At 36.1% G+C, this 18,884-nt stretch overlaps 1 protein-coding gene and 1 non-coding gene across 4 annotated transcripts in view; one reads left to right on the forward strand and one right to left on the reverse strand.

The window, feature by feature from the left end:
• Window positions 1-18,884, forward strand: part of CERS6 (ceramide synthase 6) — a 389,110-nt gene that overhangs the window by 82,776 nt on the left and 287,450 nt on the right. The window lies entirely within an intron of this gene.
• Window positions 9,096-9,167, reverse strand: TRNAA-UGC (transfer RNA alanine (anticodon UGC)). Its single transcript has one exon. It is a non-coding gene; the product is annotated as a tRNA-Ala (tRNA).

Genomic DNA, 18,884 nt, shown 5'->3' on the forward strand with positions numbered 1-18,884 from the left:
GAGAGGAACAGAATAAAAATAAATCCTTATGCAAACATGTACAGCAATCTCAAATGATTTGTTGACACTTATGGTGGTGTTATAAACATCGTAATGCTACAAAAACCTCAAATAAATCATAGTGCTAGTGTCTTGAAGACCTTCTAGACTACAGTGGCATTTTCATACATACATACATGCTATGCAATTTTTATTTTCATAATTATCTGTAGTGCCTTTTCTGTCTGTTTTAATGCAAAATACCGTAGCGTATTTTACATTGCCTGGATAAAACCCTTTGAATTCTTTGAAGCTCATCCTTTAATGGCAGATTTTTGCGTTTCTACAGTAATCAAACTCTTGATGAAGCATCCAAAGTCTACATTTTTTTTTCAGAATCCTGGAAATGTGAAGCAAGGACAGGCAGTGTTGACATTTCTCAGTTCGGTTGGGGCTCTCCAAGGACCCTCACTTCATTTGTGGTACCTCATGGCCTTTCCTTCTCTGACCTGCACCTCAAATTTTGGGGCATAGAGCCTCTCTGTACATTTTTTTGCAATTTCCTGTGAATGTGTAATTATTTCAAAATAAAAATGTAAAAACATCTTCCCTTGATGTCCTATATTAGTTTTTCATCAGACCAGACTGACAGATCCCTTTATCATAGCTACCTATGATTTACATATTATATTTTAAAAACTTATTGTGAGTATTTTTAATTACTTATTTTTATTGACATATATTATAAATTCTCATACCATGTAATCATCCAAAGTGTACAATCATTGGTTCACAATACTTGAGTTTTTTAATAACAAAAAAATAATTTTGCCAAGGATGACTTATTGACAAAAGCAGCAATTATCAAAGGGCCTCCTGTACATCCTTAAAGAACAGAATAGAGTAGATTTAGAAAAGAATCCATTAAAAAAAATTAAAGATAAAATTCAAAGTTAGAAACAAATAAGATGATTGAAGAAAGTTTCCTAAGACATAGGCTGTTTATTTAGAAAGACAGAAAAACATAGGATGGCTTAATAAATGTTTTCAAATATTTGAGCTGTGACTGATTGTGCTGTCTCTCTAAAGAGCTGGGTAAAGGGGAAGTGGGTTTACATTTTCAGCAAGAAAAAATATTGCAGGAAGAACATTTTGAGTCAAGCATGATGAAAAACTAAAATAGGACATCAAGGGAAGATGTTTTTACATTTTTATTTTGAAATAATTATACATTCACAGGAAATTGCAAAAAAATATACAGAGAGGCTCTGTGCCCAAAAGAAGTTTTTGAATGATATCTCTAGAGGTTTTAAAATAGAAAAATCTGACTTGGAAGAAGAGGGTGGACCAAGTGACATACCGAGTTTTTATGCTTTCTGCTTCTTTCATGAATCTCTACCATCCTTATTCTCTTCCCATAACAGGTTTTCCTTCACGGGTTGCTGACCAGCACAGACCAGAGCACCTTTTGGTATATGAGAGCATGCTTCTTATGATCAGACTTTAAGAATAGCTACCATTTATTGAATACTTCTCAAATTTGGGGCACTATGGTGTGAACTTTACATTCATTCTGTCAATGACCCTACAAAATTTTCAAAGTAGGTTTTTTTTTTGCATGGACAGGCACCGGGAATCGAACCCGGGTCTCCGGAATGGCAGGCGAGAACTCTGCCACTGAGCCACCGTAGCACTGCCCCAAAGTAGGTTTTATGGTCTTCATTTTTCTAAGTGTAGTAACCAGAGTTCAGAAATATTAAACAGGTCAAAAAGTGCACCTAGGATATAGACGGTAAAAGAATTGTCCTTTCTGCTGTACCATGCTGCTTTGGAAGAAGTTCTGATGTTTTGTCCTAAGTAGAGAATTGTCATCTTCCTGCATGCTGCTCTGCCTGCCTTCTTCCTTTCCTTCCACCCCTTCAAATTGGTCTCAAGATGCCAGTGATTAGACATATTTCCCATGTGATTTACATTATACGGATGTGGAAATAGAATAGTTCTGTGGCATCTTCAGGCAAAGGCAGAAGCTGTTTGTATTCTGGTGGTATATCCCATTCCCTCAGCATATTTATTTATCGTAGGTAAAATTTGTCTTGAGGTAATTTCGTATAGTTTCATAGCGTCATCTCTTTTGATACTTTCATTGACCTGAACTTCATCTTTTCTCTGTCCGACAAGGTACCGAAATGGCATTCCATTTTTATTCTACCTGCTGTTCTCTTTCTTTTCTTAGTCATACTGGACTCCTCTACTTGAGGAGCTCCATGGAGCTCCCTGAATTGCACCCGTCTCATGGCTTCTGTATGTTATATTTTTGTGTCATTGAGATTTTGAGACTTACCTGGAATAGAGATCATCCTTATGATTGCTGTTTTTAAAATACTCATTTTTTTTTACTTCTGCTATTAAAAAATAGCATTCTCATTTTAAAGATTTTGAAAAATATAGAATAGTGTTAAAAAAGACTATTAAAATAAGCTATAATCCATTCAGTGATAAATACTTTTAGCCTTTTTGTATAATGTCTTCAACTTCTTTTAGATATCAGAAGTTTATATGTGTATTTAAATAGTGATTATATAAATGTTGCTTTACTGCTTGCTTCTGAGTATTTGTACATGTTATTAAATATTCATTGAAAGCATTTAAATGCTGTTGACTTTTAAATATAAAACATATATAGGGTACAAAATTAAACCAGTATAAGAAGGTATAAAATGCAAATTATTTCTTCTTAACCCACCCCCCCCAAATAATCATCGGTAACAATTTCTCACCTGTTCATGATAAAAAAAATTTTTAATTGCACAAATGAAATATTATATACTTGTTCTGAATCTTGCACTTTATAATTATTATGTCTTGAAGCACAAACAAATTTACTTCATTTTAACAACCTTATATAATTCCCCTGTATGGATCTACCATAATTTATCTCACATATCCTTTTTTTCACATATCCTTTTGATAAATATTTTTTGCTGTCTTTTTTTCCTATCTCAAATAATACTGCAACAAACATTATCTTAAAAATACATTATTAATGTCTTTTTTGCCAACATATCATTAGCGTGACTTCTTAGCAGGATATACAACTAGTAATGTCCGCAAGGGCTTAGGCATTTTAAAAGTTTGCTAAGTACTGATGAATTAAATTTCAAAGATTGCATCAGTTTAGATGCTCACCAAGAGTTTAGCAGAGTACTTGTTCTCACTGTTGCAAACACTGAAATTTATGCAAATTTTACATTTGAAAAATACCATGCTTTGATATCAATTTCTTTGAGTGAGGTTGGTCATCTTTTCAGACGTTTATTGGTCATTTTTATTTATTTCTATGAATTACCCTTTCACATCCTATGTATATATTTTAATGTTACATATTTTTTTAAATGTTTATTTACAAAATATAACAAACATACAAACATGAACATTCTTAACATACGAACATTCCATTCTTGGTATATAATCAGTGACTCACAATATCATCACATAGTTGTATATTCATCACCATGATCATTTTTTAGAAAATTTACATCACTCCAGAAAAAGAAATAATAAGAAAAAAGAAATAACTCATATATACCATCCTCCTTATCCCTCCCTCATTGATCACTAGTGTTTCCATCTACCCAATATATTTTAACCTTTGTTCCCCCCATTTTTTCCTATACCCCTTACCACTCCCTTTCATTGTTTGGTAGTATTTCAGTGTACTCAATTTATTTTAACATTTGTTCCCCTTATAATTTATTTATTTTTAATCCATATTTTCTACTCATCTGTCAATATCATAGTTAAAAGGAGCATCAGACACAAGGTTTTCACAATCACATTAGTCACATTGTAAAAGTTTTATCGTTATACATTCATCTTCAAGAAACATGGCTACTGGAACACAGCTCTACAGTTTTCAACACTTCCCTTTAGCCTCTCTAATATACCTTAAACTAAAAAGGGGCTATCTATAAATTGTATAAGAATAAACTCCAGGATAACCTCTCTGACTCTGTTTGAAATCTCTCAGCCACTGCCACTTTATTTTGTCTCATTTGTCTCTTCCCCCTTTTGGTCGAAGATTTTCTCAATCCCTTGATGCTGAGCCCCAGCTCATTCTAGGATTTCTGTTCCACATTGCCAGGGAGACTTACACCCCTGGGAATCATATTCCACATAGAGAGGGAGCGTGGTGAGTTTGCTTGCCCTGTTGGCTGAGAGAAAGGCCACACCTGAGCAACAAAAGAGGTTCTCTCGGGGGGTGACTTTTAGGCCTAATTTTAAGTACACTCAGTCTATCCTTTGCAAGTATGTTTCATATGAACAAATTCCAAGATTGAGGGCTCTGGCTATTGATTTGGTTGTCCCCACTGCTTGGAGAATATCAGGAATTCTCCAAATGGCGAAGTTGAATTTTCCCCCTTTTTCGTCATTCGCCCAAGAGGACTTTGGAAATTTTTTATTCACTGTTCAAATCACTCTGGTATTTATCTGGACATTGACTCTGGACAAACCTATAAAATCTCATGCCCTACTCAAGGTTCCATATACTAATGGCATTCAATTAAACTGTCTGTATAAGTTATAATAGGAAATGCACTTGTCAAAATATAAATTTTGTACCAAATAAACATTTTTTTTCTTTAGTCTCACATAAGTTAAAGTTTTAAAATATGAATTACCATCTATTTTCAACACCCTGCAATATTGACATTCCTTTGTTCTTCCTCATGTAAAAACATTTTTTAATTTGTACATTTGGTCACTGTCATTGTACACCCTCGGCATTCCTAGATTGTACCATCTCAATCTTTATCATCTTTCCTTCTGTCTGGTTTGATTTGTGCCCCCAGCCCTCCTTCCTCTATCATTCTCACATTCAGCTTCATTTAGTATATTAACATTATTGTGCTGCAATTAGGTAATATTTTGCTATCCATTTCTGAATTTTTTACAATCAGTCCTGTTGCACAATCTGTATCCCTTCAGCTCCAATTACCCCAAATCTACCCTATTTCTAACTCTTGATGGCCTCTGTTCTTAACTGAAATTCTCCAAGTTCATTCATTAGTGTCAGTTCATATCAGTAACCATACAGTATTTATCCTTTTGCTTCTGGCAAATCTCACTCAGCGTAATGTCCTCAAGGTCCATCCATGCTGTTATATGCTTTATGACTTTATTCTGTTTTACAGCTGCATATTCCACCGTATGTATATACCACAGCTTGTTTAGCCACTTGTCTGTTGATGGACATTTGGGCCATTTCTGTCTCTTGGCAATAGTAAATAATGCTGCTATAAACATTGGTGTGCAAATGTCCATTTGTGTCCTTGCCCTCGTTTCTTCTGAATAGATACCTAGCAGTGGTATTGCTGGATCATATGGCAATTCTATACTTAGCTTCTTGAGAAACTGCCAAACTGTCTTCCATAGCAGTTGTACCATTTTACATTCCCACTAACAGTGGATAAGTGTGCCTCTTTCTCCACATCTTCTCCAGCACTTGTCATTTTCTTTTTTATTGAAAATGGCCATTCTAGTGGGTATGAGATGATATCTCATTGTGTTTTTTGATGTGCATTTCCCTAATAGCCAGAAAGGTTGAACATCTTTTCATGTGCCTTTTAGCCATTTACATTTCCTCTTCTGAAAAGTGTCTGTTCATGTCTTTTGCCCATTTTGTAATTGGGTTGTTTGTCTTTTTGTTGTTGAGTTGAACAATCTCTATATATTCTTGATACTAGACCCTTATCTGATATATTATTTCCAAATATTGTCTCCCATTGTGTAGGCTGTCTTTTTACATTCCTGACAAAGTTCTTTGATGCACAAAGGTGTTTAATTTTGAGGAGTTCTCATTTATCTATTTCTTCAGTGCTCATGCTTTTGTTGTAAGATCTAGGAAACTGCCTTCTATTGTAAGATTTAAAAGATATTTCCCTATATTTTCTTCTAAAAGTTTTATGGTCTTAGATCTAATGTTTAGGTTAGATCCACTTTGAGTTAATTTTTTAATAAGGTATGTGATACGGATCCTCTTTCATTCTTTTGCATGTGGCTATCCAGTTCTCCAGGCACCATCTATTGAAGATACTGTTCTGTCCCAGGTGAGTTGGCTTGACTGCCTTATCAAAGATCAGTTGTCTGTAGATGGGAGGGTCTATATCTGAACACTGTATTCTATTCCAGTCATCAATATATCTGTCTTTATGCCAGCATCATGCTGTTTTGACCACTGTAGCTTCAAAATATGCCTCAAAGTCAGGTAGTGTGAGACCTCTGACTTTATTTTTCTCTCTTGATATTTTTAGCTATTCGGGGCACCCTGCTCTCCAAGATAAATTTGGTTACTGTTTTTTCCATTTCTGAAAAGTAAGTTTTTGGGATTTTAATTGGTATTGCATTGAATCTATATGTCAATTTAGGTAGCAGTGACATGTTAATTGTATTTAGTCTTCCAATCCATGAACACAGTATGCCCTTCTATTTATTTAGGTCTTCTGTTATTTCTTTAGTAATTTCTTGTAGTTTTCTTTGTATAGGTCTTTTGTATCCTTAGTTGAATTTATTCCTAAATATTTTATTCTTTTGGTTGCAATTGTAAATGGATTTTTTTTCTTGATTTCCTCCTCAGGTTGCTCATTACTAGTGTATAGAAACACTGCAGATTTTTGAGTTTTGAACTTATAACCTGCTACTTTGCAGTATTCTTTTATTAGCTCTAGTAGTTTTGCTGTAGATTTTTCAGGGTTTTCGACATATAGTATCGTACCATCTGCAAACAGTGAGAGTTTTACTTCTTCCTTTCCAATTTCTATGTCTTGTATTTCTTTATTTTGTCTAATTGCCCTGGCTAGAACTTCCAGCACAGTAACATTGGTGACAGTGGATATATCCATGTCTTGTTCCTGATCTTAGGGGGAGATTTTTCAGTTTTTCCCCATTGAGGATGATATTAGCTGTGAGTTTTTCATATATTCCCCTTATCATGTTGATGGAGTTCCCTTCTATTCCTATCCTTTGAAGTGTTTCCAACAAGAAAGGATATTGAATTTTGTCAAATGTCTTTTTTGCATCAATTGAGATGATACTGTGGTTTTTCTGCTTTGATTTGTTGATATGGTGTAGTATATTAATTGATTTTCATATGTTCAACCATCCTTGCATACCTAGGATGAATCCCATTTATTTATGGTGAATAATTCTTTTAATGTGCTGCTGGATTCTATTTGCAAGAATTTTGTTGAGGATTTTTGCATCTATATTCATTAGAGAGATTGGTCTGTACTTTTCTTTTCTTGTAGTATTTTCATCTGGCTTAGGTATGAGGGTGATGTTGGCTTCATAGAATGAGTTAGGTAGCCTTCCCACCTCTAGTTTTTTTGGAGAGTTTGAGCAGGATTGGTACTAATTCTTTCTGGAATGTTTGGTAGAATTCACATGTGAAGCCCTCTGGTCCTGGACTTTTCTTCTTTGGGAGATTCTTAATTACTAATTCAGTTTCTTTATTTGTGATTTATTTGTTGAGGTTGTCTGTTTCTTCTCAAATCAGTGTTGGTTGTCCATGCCTTTCTAGGAAGTTGTCCTTTTCATCTACATTGTCTAGTGTATTAGCATAATGTTCTTCATAGTATCCTCTCATTACCTCCTTTATTTCTGCAGGGTCATTGGTTACGTCTCCTCTTCCATTTTTTATTTTGTTTATTTGCATCCTCTCTCTTCTTTTTATCAATCTGGCTAAGGATCCATCAATCTTACTGATTTTCTCATAGAAGCAACTTCTGGTTTTGTTGATTGTCTCGATTGTTTTCATGTTCTCAATTATATTTATTTATACTCTAATCTTCATTATTTTTTTCCTTTTACTTGCTTTCATGTTAGTTTGCTGTTCTTTCTCTAGTTCTTCCAAGTGGACAATTAATTCCTTGATTTTTGTTCTTTCTTCTTTTTTGATATAGGCATTCAGGGCAACAAGTTTCCCTGTTAGCACTGCCTTTGCTGCTTCCCATAAATTTTGATATGTTGTATTTGAATTTTCATTTGCCTCGAGATATTTATTGATTTTTCCTGTAACTTCTTCCTTGACCCACTGCTTGTTTAAGAGTGTGTTTCTGAGCCTCCATATATTTGTGAAGTTTTTGGCCCTCTGCTTATTATTGATTTCCAACTTCATTCATTTATGATCTGAGAAAGTGTTTTATGTGATTTCAATCTTTTAAAATTTATTGAGACTTGCTTTGTGACCCAGCAAATGGTCTATCATTGAAAATTATCCATGAGGACTTGAGAAAAAGGTGTATCCTGCTGTTGTGGAGTGTAATGTTCTATAAATATCTGTTAAGTCTAGCTCATTTATTGTATTATTCAATTCTTTGTTTCTTTATTGATCCTCTAGATGTTCTGTCGATTGATGAGAGCAGGGAATTGAAGTCTCCCACTATTATAGTTAAGGTGTCTTATTTCTTTTTTTAGTGTTTGTCTCATGTATTTTGGAGCACTTTGGCTCAGCACATATATATTTATGATTGATATGTCTTCTTGTTGAATTTTTCCTTTTATTAATACATAGTGTCCTCCTTTGTCTCTTTTAATTGTATTACATTTGGAGTCTAATTTGTTGGATATTAGTATAGCTACTCCTGATCTTTTCTGATTGTTGTTTGCATGAAATATCTTTTCCCAACCTTTCACCGTCAACCTGTTTTATCCTTGGGTCTAAAATGCATCTCCTGTAGATAACATATAAATGGGTCCTGTTTTTTAAATCCATTCTGCCAGTCTATGTCTTTTGCTTGGGGAGTTTAATCCATTAACATTTAGTGTTATTACTGTATGGGCAGTACTTTCTTCTACCGTTTTGCCTTTTGGATTTTATAAGTCATATCTAATTTTTCTTCTTTTTACCTTACTGATAGTCTTCATTTCTACACTCTTCTCCATTCCTCTCTCTACTGTCTTTTCCTGTCTATCTCTAATGTTCTCTTTAGTATTTCTTGCAGAGCCTGTCTCTTTTTTTTTTAATACTTTTTATTATTATATATATATAGGAAGTATAGAAATGAAAATAGTACTGTTTTCCTTTGAGTCCGGAAGATAAGGTGGAAGTAGGTAAGATGTGGAAGTGGCGGGGATCGAACCCGGGGCCTCACACACGCAAAGTGTGCGCTCTACCACTGAGCTACACCCCCTCACCCCAGAGCCTGTCTCTTGGTCATAAATCTCACAGTGATTTTTTTGTCTGAAATTGTTTTAACTTCCCCCTCTTTTTGAAGAACAACTTTGCTGAATATAGAATTCTTCATTCACTGTTTTTTTTTTTTTTAATATCTTAAGTATATCATACTACTGTCATCTTGCCTCCATGGTTTCTGCTGAGAAATCTACGCATAGTCTTATTGGGCTTCCCTTGTATATGATGGATTGCTTTTCTCTTGCTCCTTTCCAAATTATCTTTTTCTCTTTGACATCTGACATTCTGATTAGTAAGTTTCTTGGAGTATGTCTATTTGTATTTATTCCTTTTGGTGTATGCTGTACTTCTTGGATGTGTAATTTTAAGTCTTTCATAAGAGTTGGGAAATTTTCAGTGACCATTTCCTCCATTAGTTTTTCTCCTCCTTTTCCTTTCCCTTCTCCTTCTGAAACACCCATAACATATATATTCATGCATTTCATTTTGTCATTCAATTCTCTTAGTCACTGCTCATATTTTTCCATTTTTTTCCCTATATTTTCTTTTGCTTGTTGGATTTCAGATGTCCTGTCATCCAGTTTACTAATCCTATCTTCTGCCTCTTGAAATCTAACATTGTTGGTTTCATCTCTTCTACTGTGCCTTTCATTCCCATAAGTTCTGTGATTTGTTTTTTAAGGCTTTTGATTTCTTCTTTTTGTTCATCCCTTGCCTTCTTTATATCCTCCCTCAATTCATTGATTTGATTTTTGATGAGATTTTCCATGTCTGTTCAAACAACCTGAATTAATTGTTTCAACTCCTGTATCTCATTTGAATTGCTGTTTTTTCCCTTTGACTGGGCTCTATCTTCAATTTTCCTAGTATGATTTGTTACTTTTTGCTGGTGTCTAGGCATTTAATTTCGTTAATCAGTTTATTCTGAGATTGTTTTCACTTTTTTACCTAAGATTTTCTTGCTTGATGACTTTATTGTCTATCTTTCTTTGACATAGTTCAGCTTATTCTAGACCTCTAGTTTAGGTTTTGTTTAACAGATCAGAATTTTTCAGTTCTTATTTTCTTGTTTCTTGCCCTGCCTGTATGGTGCCTTTTCTCCCCCTTAGGAGGGTCTACTTAGGTATTATAAACCCCAGTCATATTTCCCAGACCAGACTGGTCTCCTCTCAGGAGGGAATAGTCACCAGAGTCAGTTTTCTCTAAGAATGAGACCCAGAAGATTGAAAGACTTTCCTATGAAGCCTCTAGATTTCTGTGTTTTTCCTATCCTGCCCAGTATGTGACGCTTGTCTGCCTGCAGGTCCCACCAGCATAAAGTGATGCGGTACCTTTAACTTCAGCTGACTCTTCCTGCTGGGGGCATGGTGGAGACAGAGGTGAGGTTGTAGTCTGGCTTTTATTGCTTCAGTTTTCTAGACCATGGTGTCTGAATTTCTTGAGGGAGGGATTTCACCTGAGCTGGGCCTCACCCCTCTCCCGGGGAAGGTACAGCCTCCCAGGAATTACTTCCTTTCCCCTGACCGGCCTCTTTACTTCTCCGACAAGCTTAATTCTGCCCTTGCCTGGGGCATTTGGAGCCTGAGAGGGCTTACAGTTGTATGCAAAGAGCAGTCAAGCCTTAGAAACACAGCCAGAAAAAAGATAAGGAAAGAAGTCCTTTTCAGAGCAGGACCCCCATTCCTCGGGGTTGCTAATCAAGAGCTTAAGTTGGTATGTTGCTCAGTGTATCTCTAGGTTCTGTGTGCCCCCTCCTTTGCTTCAGGGCCCAGACCCTTTCAAGTATTTTGTGCTGTCTAATCTGGAAAAAAACCTCTGTTTTTTGTTTTCCTTTTTCTGTCAGCCCTGCCCCTTCTATGCTGGACCAAAAACCAGCCAACACAGCTTTTACTAGAGGTTCAGCTGAGCTGGGGGTCTATTTTTAGTAGTCAGAATTTGTTAATTAATGCCCCAGTTGGAGCTTGGTTGAGCTCAGCCCCTTGTTGTTAGTAAAGTCCCTTTCTTTTCCCCTCTGGGAACCAGCCTGTGGGAGAAGGTCGCCCGCCTTTGCGGCTGGGGGACTCATGGTTCTGGGTGGGATTGCAGCTGGTCCAGCTTGTCCAGACTGGTGTACACTGTGTGTCCGGTAACTGATGTGTTCCCAGCAGTTGTTCTGTACCGTTCCTGGCCATTTACTTGCTGCTGTGGAGGAAGAACTAAATTGAATTCCACACCTCACTAAGCTGCCATCTTGAATCTCTACGTTATATTTTACAGCTGCTAGTGTATTTTTTGCTACATACCCATGAGCAGTTTATGAGTTTTCATTCTCTAAATCCTCAGCTATATTTTATATTAGTAGACTTTAATTTTAACCAACATCATGGGTATGAAATCGTATCATTGCATTTTTTCTGTGAGGTTTAGCATCTTTTCATATGGCTATTGATATTTCCATTTTTTTATTCTGTGGCTTGTCTGTTTAGCATCATTTGTTTTTTTCCCCCATTGTTTATCAAACATCTTTGAAGAGATAATAGTTCAAGATATAGAAGAAAAATCTGGAGATTACCCTTTTCAGAACTTTATAGCTGATTTTCCCAAATCTTTAGAAATGTTAGCTAGCAAGGGTGATCCCAAATTCAAGTGGAAGAGATAAAGCAGTTGGAGGGAAGGGTAGTTAGTTTTTGATGATGCAGTTATTTCAGTAGTCAATTTAAAGAATTTAATCCTTCAGATTCAGCTTTTCTTGAATCATCTACATCGTGGTAACATGAAGGAACTTTGGCTAGAGTTGTATGCCATAAAATGAGCCCAGTAACTATTTCCTGAGCAAGACTGTTTAACAGCAAAAATAAGCACAACAGTGTAACCCCTTGTTACCATTAAATTCCATGTTTTAACAGTTGCCTGACTTCTTGGGGAAATATTCATAAAAGAAAATAAAGGCAGATTATATACACTGTGAAGTACTTATGTTTAATTAAAAGTATGACAAACAGTATAAAATCATCTGGTAGAGAGAAAGAGTGTGTGTGTTGTCTGAAAGGAAAATGCTCAGATGTTCATAATAGTTATCTTTGGATGACATGCCTGATGATTTTTAATATTTGTACAAGTGCTCTTTGGTAGTGTTTCACTTTCTATAATACACACTACTTTTATAATCCACTAAAGCTATAAAAATGAAAGCTCAGCATGTTGGTTTGAAACTTGTGTGTTTAGGAAAGCTGTGCTCATTAATTCTCATTCAGTATTGCTAGGTGGGATCTTTTTTATTGTTTCCATGGAAATATGACCCACCCAATTGGGGATGGTAACTTTTGATTAGATAGTTTCCATGTAAATGTGTCTCCAGCCATTCAAGGTGGGGTTGCTTATTGGAAACTTTAAGAGGGAACCATTCTGGTAAAAGCAGCCAGTAGAGCCCACACAGCCAGAAATCTTTGGAGATGCAGAAGGAAAATACCCCTGGGGCAGCTTTATGAAATAAGGAGAGAAAGCTAGCAGATGTTGCCATGTGTTATGCCACCTGAGAGAGAAACACCGAACTTCATCTTCCCTTTCTTTGGAGTTATCTTTCTTTGGATTCCTTAGTTTGGACATTTCTATGGTCTCAGAACTGTCAACTTGCAGCTTAATAATTTCCCTTTTTAAAAGCCATTTTGTTTCTGGTAGATTGCATTCCAGCAGCTTTTACAAATGAAAACACTTGGCAAAATGTTGATGGTTAATAAGCATTTCTTGAACTCATGGAAAACATGGATTATCATACTATTTGTGTATTTGCCCTATCCATAATTCTCTTTTGTTGCTAGGCTCATTTTATTTTCAGAAGCTACAACACTTCTTTTCCACTGAAGTTTTATTGCTTCCCCAAAACAAATACAAAAGAAATACAATGCTTAATTCCCTTGATATATTATAACATATTAACTTTCATTTTTCAGATTTTGTCCTATGAGGTACTTTCATTTATAGTTATCTTTCTAATGTATATAGCCTCTTTTAAAAAATAAGCATTGCATTATAAATGTTCATGTTCTGCATAGTTTATGAAAATATCCTTTTAAATAGCTATATAATATTTAATTTGGTTTTTGGACTATAATTCATTTAAATATTGAACACTGGCATCCCACTAGGGTTTATTTCTTGGATTTCCTCTGTGCTGGTTTGAAAAGAAGTATGCCCCCTAAGAAAAGCTATGTTTTAATATAAGTCCCATTTCATAAAGGTAGAATAATCCCTATTCAATACTGTATGTTTGAAACTGTAACCAGATCATCTCCCTGGATGGTGGGATTTAATCAAGAATGGTTGTTAAACTGGATTAGGGGACGACATGTCTCCACCCATTTGGGTGGATCTTGATTGGTTTACTGGAGTCCTATAAAAGAGGAAACATTTTGGAGAAAGAGATTCAGAGACAGCAAAGAATGCTGCAGCACCACGAAGCAGAGAGTCCATTGGAGATGAAGAAGGAAAATGCCTCCCAGGGAGCTTCATGAAACCAGAAGTCAGGAGAGTAAGCTAGCAGATGATGCCGTATTAGCCATGTGCCCTTCCAGCCGAGAGAGAAGCCCTGACTGTGTTCACCATGTGCCTTCTCACTTGAAAAAGAAACCCTGAACTTCATCGGCCTTCTTGAACCAAGGTATCTTTCCCTGGATGCCTTTGATTGGACATTTCTATAGACTTTGTTTTAATTGGGACATATTCTCGGCCTTAGAACTGTAAACTAGCAACTTATTAAATTCCCCTTTTAAAAAGCCATTCTGTTTCTGGTATATTGCATTCTGGCAGCTAGCAATCTAGAACATCCTCTCTTCTTTATACTCACTTTCAAGGTCATTTGTTAGTCTGTTATGGTTTTTTATGTTATCTGTATGTTGATGACACCAAATTTGTATGTCTAAGATAAACCTCCTCTGAACTCCAGACTGTGATATCCAACTGTCTTCTTGCCATGTCCATTCATAAGCCTAATCGGCATTGTGCTGGTTTGAAAGGATGTATGCACCCTAGAAAATCCATGTTTTAATCCTAATCCCATTTTGTAAAGGCAGTCATTTATTCTAATCCCTATTCAGTACTGTATGTTTGAATCTGTAATTAGATCATCTCCCTAGAGATGTGACTCAATCAAGAGCAGTTGTTAAGCTGGATTAGGTGATGACAGTGTGTCCACCCATTTGGGTGGGTCTTGATAAATTTCTGGAGTCCTATAAAAGAAGAAACATTTTGGAGGATACAGGCGATTCAGAGAGAGCAGAGAATGATGCAGCACGATGAAGCAGAGAATCTACCAGCCAGCGACCTTTGGAGATGAAGAAGGAAAATGCCTCCCAGGGAGCTTCTTGAAACAGGAAGTCAGGAGAAAAAGCTAGCAGATGATGTCGAGTTCACCATGTGTCCTTCCAGCTGAGACAGAAACCCTGACTGTGTTCACCATGTGCCTTCTCACTTGAGAGAGAAACCCTGAACTTCATCAGCCTTCTTGAACTAAGGTATTTTTCCCTGGATGCCTTTGATTGGACATTTCTATAGACTTATTTTAATTGGGACATTTTCTTGGCCTTAGAAGTATAAAGTAGCAAACTAGAACAGACATATCAAACACCATGCTCCAAACTGAACTCCTAATCTTCATTCCATCTTCTCAGCCTAATGACTTCTTTCTGTGTGCTCAGCCTAGAAAACTTGAAGTCATCCTTTATTTCTCTCTTCCTTTCTCACTCTCTCAATCCACATTCAATTCATCAATGAATCCTGTGGGTCCAGTCTTAAAATAGTTTCAGGATCTGGTCACTTCTCACCATCTCTTTTGCCGCTGCCCTGTTTGATTTGCCATCGTCTTTTGCCTGATTGATTGAAGTTACCTCCTAGGGGGCCTCGCCATTCTGTCCTTGTTCCTTTTCAAGCTGTTTGCAACAGAGGAGCCAGTGATTCTGTTTAAATATAAATCAGATCATTTAAGTTTTGTTTTCAGATTCCTGCAGTGGCTTCCTACCTCACTGAGGGTAAAAACCAAAATCCTTACAATGGTCTACAATGCTTGATGATATTCTACTACTCTCACTCTTACTGACTCTGCTTTAGTCCCATTGGCCTTCAACACTCAGTCATATGTCTTCCTTTAGGCCTTTGCTCTTGGCTGATCCTCTTTCCAGAATCTTCTTGTCCTTGGCTTCTCTTTTCAGGATGTTCTTCCCCCACTTATCTTTCTAACTCATTTCCTTACGTATTCCAGAAATCCGGTCACCGTCCCTTACCAGTCTATTTAAAATTGCAGGGTGGTGCGATGGTGGCTTAGTGGCAGAATTCTCACTTGCCATGCTGGAGACCTGGGTTCAATTCCTAGTACCTGCCATTGGAAAAAAAAAAAAAAAATTGCAAGCCCATTCTGGCCCTCTTATTCTTCCTACCTAACTTTGTTTTCCTTTGTAGCACTTTTTGACTATCTAGTATAACATTTTATTTGTTTACTTTCTCTGTCTCCCTGCTAGAATGTAAGCTCTATAAAAGTGCAGGGACTTTGTTCACTGCTGTATCAGCGAAACTTAGAATGGGGGCTGATGTATCATATGTGCTCAATACATCATTTTTTAAGCGAATCAGTATGCTATTTACCATTTTTTCCTATGATAGATAGTGGTTTTTCTAGTTTGCTAGCTGCAGTAATGCAATATACCAGAAACGGAATGGCTTTTAATAGGGGGAATTTAAAGTGTTGCTAGTTTACAGTTCTAAGGCTGAGAAAACGTCCCAATTAAAACAAGTCTATTGAAATGTCCAATCTAAGGCATCCATCCAGGCATCCATCCAGGGAAAGATACCTTGGTTCAGGAAGGCCGATGAAGTTCAGGGCTTCTCTCTCAAGTGAGAAGGCACATGCTGAACACAGTCAGGGCTTCTCTCTCAGCTGGAAGGACACATGGCGGACACAGCGTCATCTGCTAGCTTTTCCTCCTCCTGGCTTCTGGTTTCATGAAGCTCCCCGGGAGGCATTTTCCTTTTTCATCTAAAAGGTCTCTGGCTGATGGACTCTCTCCTTCGTGGTGCTGCAGCATTCTCTGCTCTCTCTGAATTGCCCATTCTCTAAAATGTTTCCTCTTTTATAGGACTCCAATAAACCAATCAAGACCCACCCAAATGGGTGGAGACATGTCATCACCTAATCCAGGTAACAACCACTCTTGATTAAATCACATCTCCAGGGAGATGATCTAATTACAGTTTCAAGCATATAATATTGAATAGGGATTATTCTGCCTTTATGAAATGGGATTTTGATTAAAGCATGGCTTTTCTAGGGGGCATACTTCCTTTCAAACCAGCACGGTGGTGCATGAAAATCTTTATATTCTTAGCTTTCTGTTTGTTTGTTTGAAGGATTTCCTTAGATAGTATATAAAAGTGGAATTCCTGAGTGAAAGAGTATGATCATATCACAAGTATTTTAATGGTGCCTTCCTAATCAGTGTATGTTTACAGAAGTTCTTCTTTTAGGAAGAGGGGAAAATATTGTTTTTATTTAGAGATTATGTTAGAACTGACTGGGTCTAAATCTTGACTAAACTATTTATTAGCTAGATGACCTTGGGGAGAGCTTTGAACTTCTTTGAGGTTCATATTATATTTCTGTAAACTGGGACTACTTACTTCAAAGAGAATTTGTTGGACTATAAAAAAGAATAAAACATTGCCAAGCACTTGTCACATAGTAAATGTCAAGAGATATCATCCCTTTTTTTTCCATCCTGGTTTTCTTTCCATTTAATATTTGTTGCAACAATTTTATCTTGGGGTAAAAGATTACACTCGCATACACATTCATCTCAGCAACTATGTGCATACATATATGCCTAAACATGCACTCACATATTATTCAAAATCAAATCTATACTGATCTCATCAGTTAAAAAATTTTATTTGTGTAACTTTAGCCATGACATACCCATCAGCAGATAATATCAGGGTTTGAGGAAGCATTAGTATTCAGTAATGAGTTGAATCAGTCATTAACCTTCTACTCTTTATTAAATTTCCACTTGTTCACAGTTAGGTTTCTTTCCAGACTTGTCTGGTGGTGGGACATATGACATTTTTCATAAATGGGTTTAACTAATTCATCTATCACTAATTCATTGAGATTAATTTCAAAGATGTATTTCAGATACTTGTAAAAATACAAGTATTGTTGAATATGCCATTTCTAATGCTCTTCATTCATTCCTGATAATTTAAGTTTCCCTGGGTTTTCACTTCCTTTCAGCCTAGAGAACTTCCTTTAGCATTCTTGAAGCAGGGAGTTTGGTGGCAACAAATTCCCTTTGTTTTCCTTTTACCTTCATTCTTTGAAGCATAATTTTTCTGGATATAGACTTCTGGGTTGACAGGGTTTTTGTTGTTTGGTTTTTGCTTTCAGCACTTTAAAGATGTTGTTCCATTGTCAGTTGTCATCCATATATTATGATGAAAATCCACTATATTTCAAATTTTTGTTCTCTGTGTATGTGCCATTTTTCTTTGCTGACTTTCAATATTTTATCTTTATCCTTTTTTTTTTTCTTTTTTTAGTTTGAATATGGTATATCTAGGTTTTCCTTGTTTTGAATGTATCCTTTTTTGGGGTTCGTTGCATTCTTGAATCTGTATGTTTGTGTATTTTATCAGATTTGGGAAGTTGTAGTCTATTATTTCTTCTAATATCTTATTTTTCTTCTCCATTCTTTCTCCTTTCCTTTTGAGACCCCAATTACCTATATATTAGACTTCAAAATTCCATAAGTCCTCAAAGTTTGTCCATTTATTTTTTCTTTCAAATTTTTAATTTTTCTTTTTTGATTGATTTCTATTGATCTATCTTCAAGTTCATGAATTTTTCACATGGCTTTTCTCTTAAGAGTGGGTCATATTTTCTTGACTCTTTATATGTCAACATATCAGGTAGTATCCTGGACATTGTTAAAGTTATATTGTGGACGTTTTGGATTCTGTTAAACTGCTCTCAAAAGTGTTGATGTTTTGTTTTAGCAGGCCATTTACTCAGTTATGTTCAAATTGTAGGCTGTCATACCTGTGGCGAACAGTAGCTCTAATCTCAATTCAGTTCTTTAAGTCTTATATTCTAGCTACTTTCATTTTGTCTCACACATACATGTTTCAGGGGTCATCTAGAATAATGCTGGATATCTACATTGAGTGAGAAATTAACTTCTCTGCCTTTTTCTTTTTCATAGTTTTCTGGTTACTCTCTTATTTTCCAAGACTCCTTTCCCTGGTTCTGGAAATAGCTAGAAATAGGATGTGCTGCTCTATGAAAGTTTTACCTGATGCTGTGACTATGTTTGATCTCAGAATAGAGCAGCAAAAATAAATATTTAAAGAAATGAAATAAGAGGGAGCTCATGCTCTCCTTGTTGCTTGCTCCAACACTGACTCCCTTCCAAAGCATTCTTGCTTTTATCCACACTTTAGAGCCCTCAGGTACTTTTTTCTTGTTGCTGTATCTTTTTTTTTTCTTTTTTTTCTTTGGTATTTTGCACAGAATTTTGCATGGTTTGTTAGGAGCTAGCTTATTCCTTCATGCCAAAAGCAGAGACCCCTTTCAAGTATTCTTAATTGAAAAGTTTGTTGCAATAATTATAGATTAGCATGCAATTGTAAGAAATAATATAGTGATATCTCATGTACACTTTACCTGTTTTTGCCCAGTGGTGACATTTTTTCG

This window comes from Tamandua tetradactyla, chromosome 3 (assembly GCF_023851605.1).
Source record: "Tamandua tetradactyla isolate mTamTet1 chromosome 3, mTamTet1.pri, whole genome shotgun sequence".
NCBI lineage: Eukaryota > Metazoa > Chordata > Mammalia > Pilosa > Myrmecophagidae > Tamandua > Tamandua tetradactyla.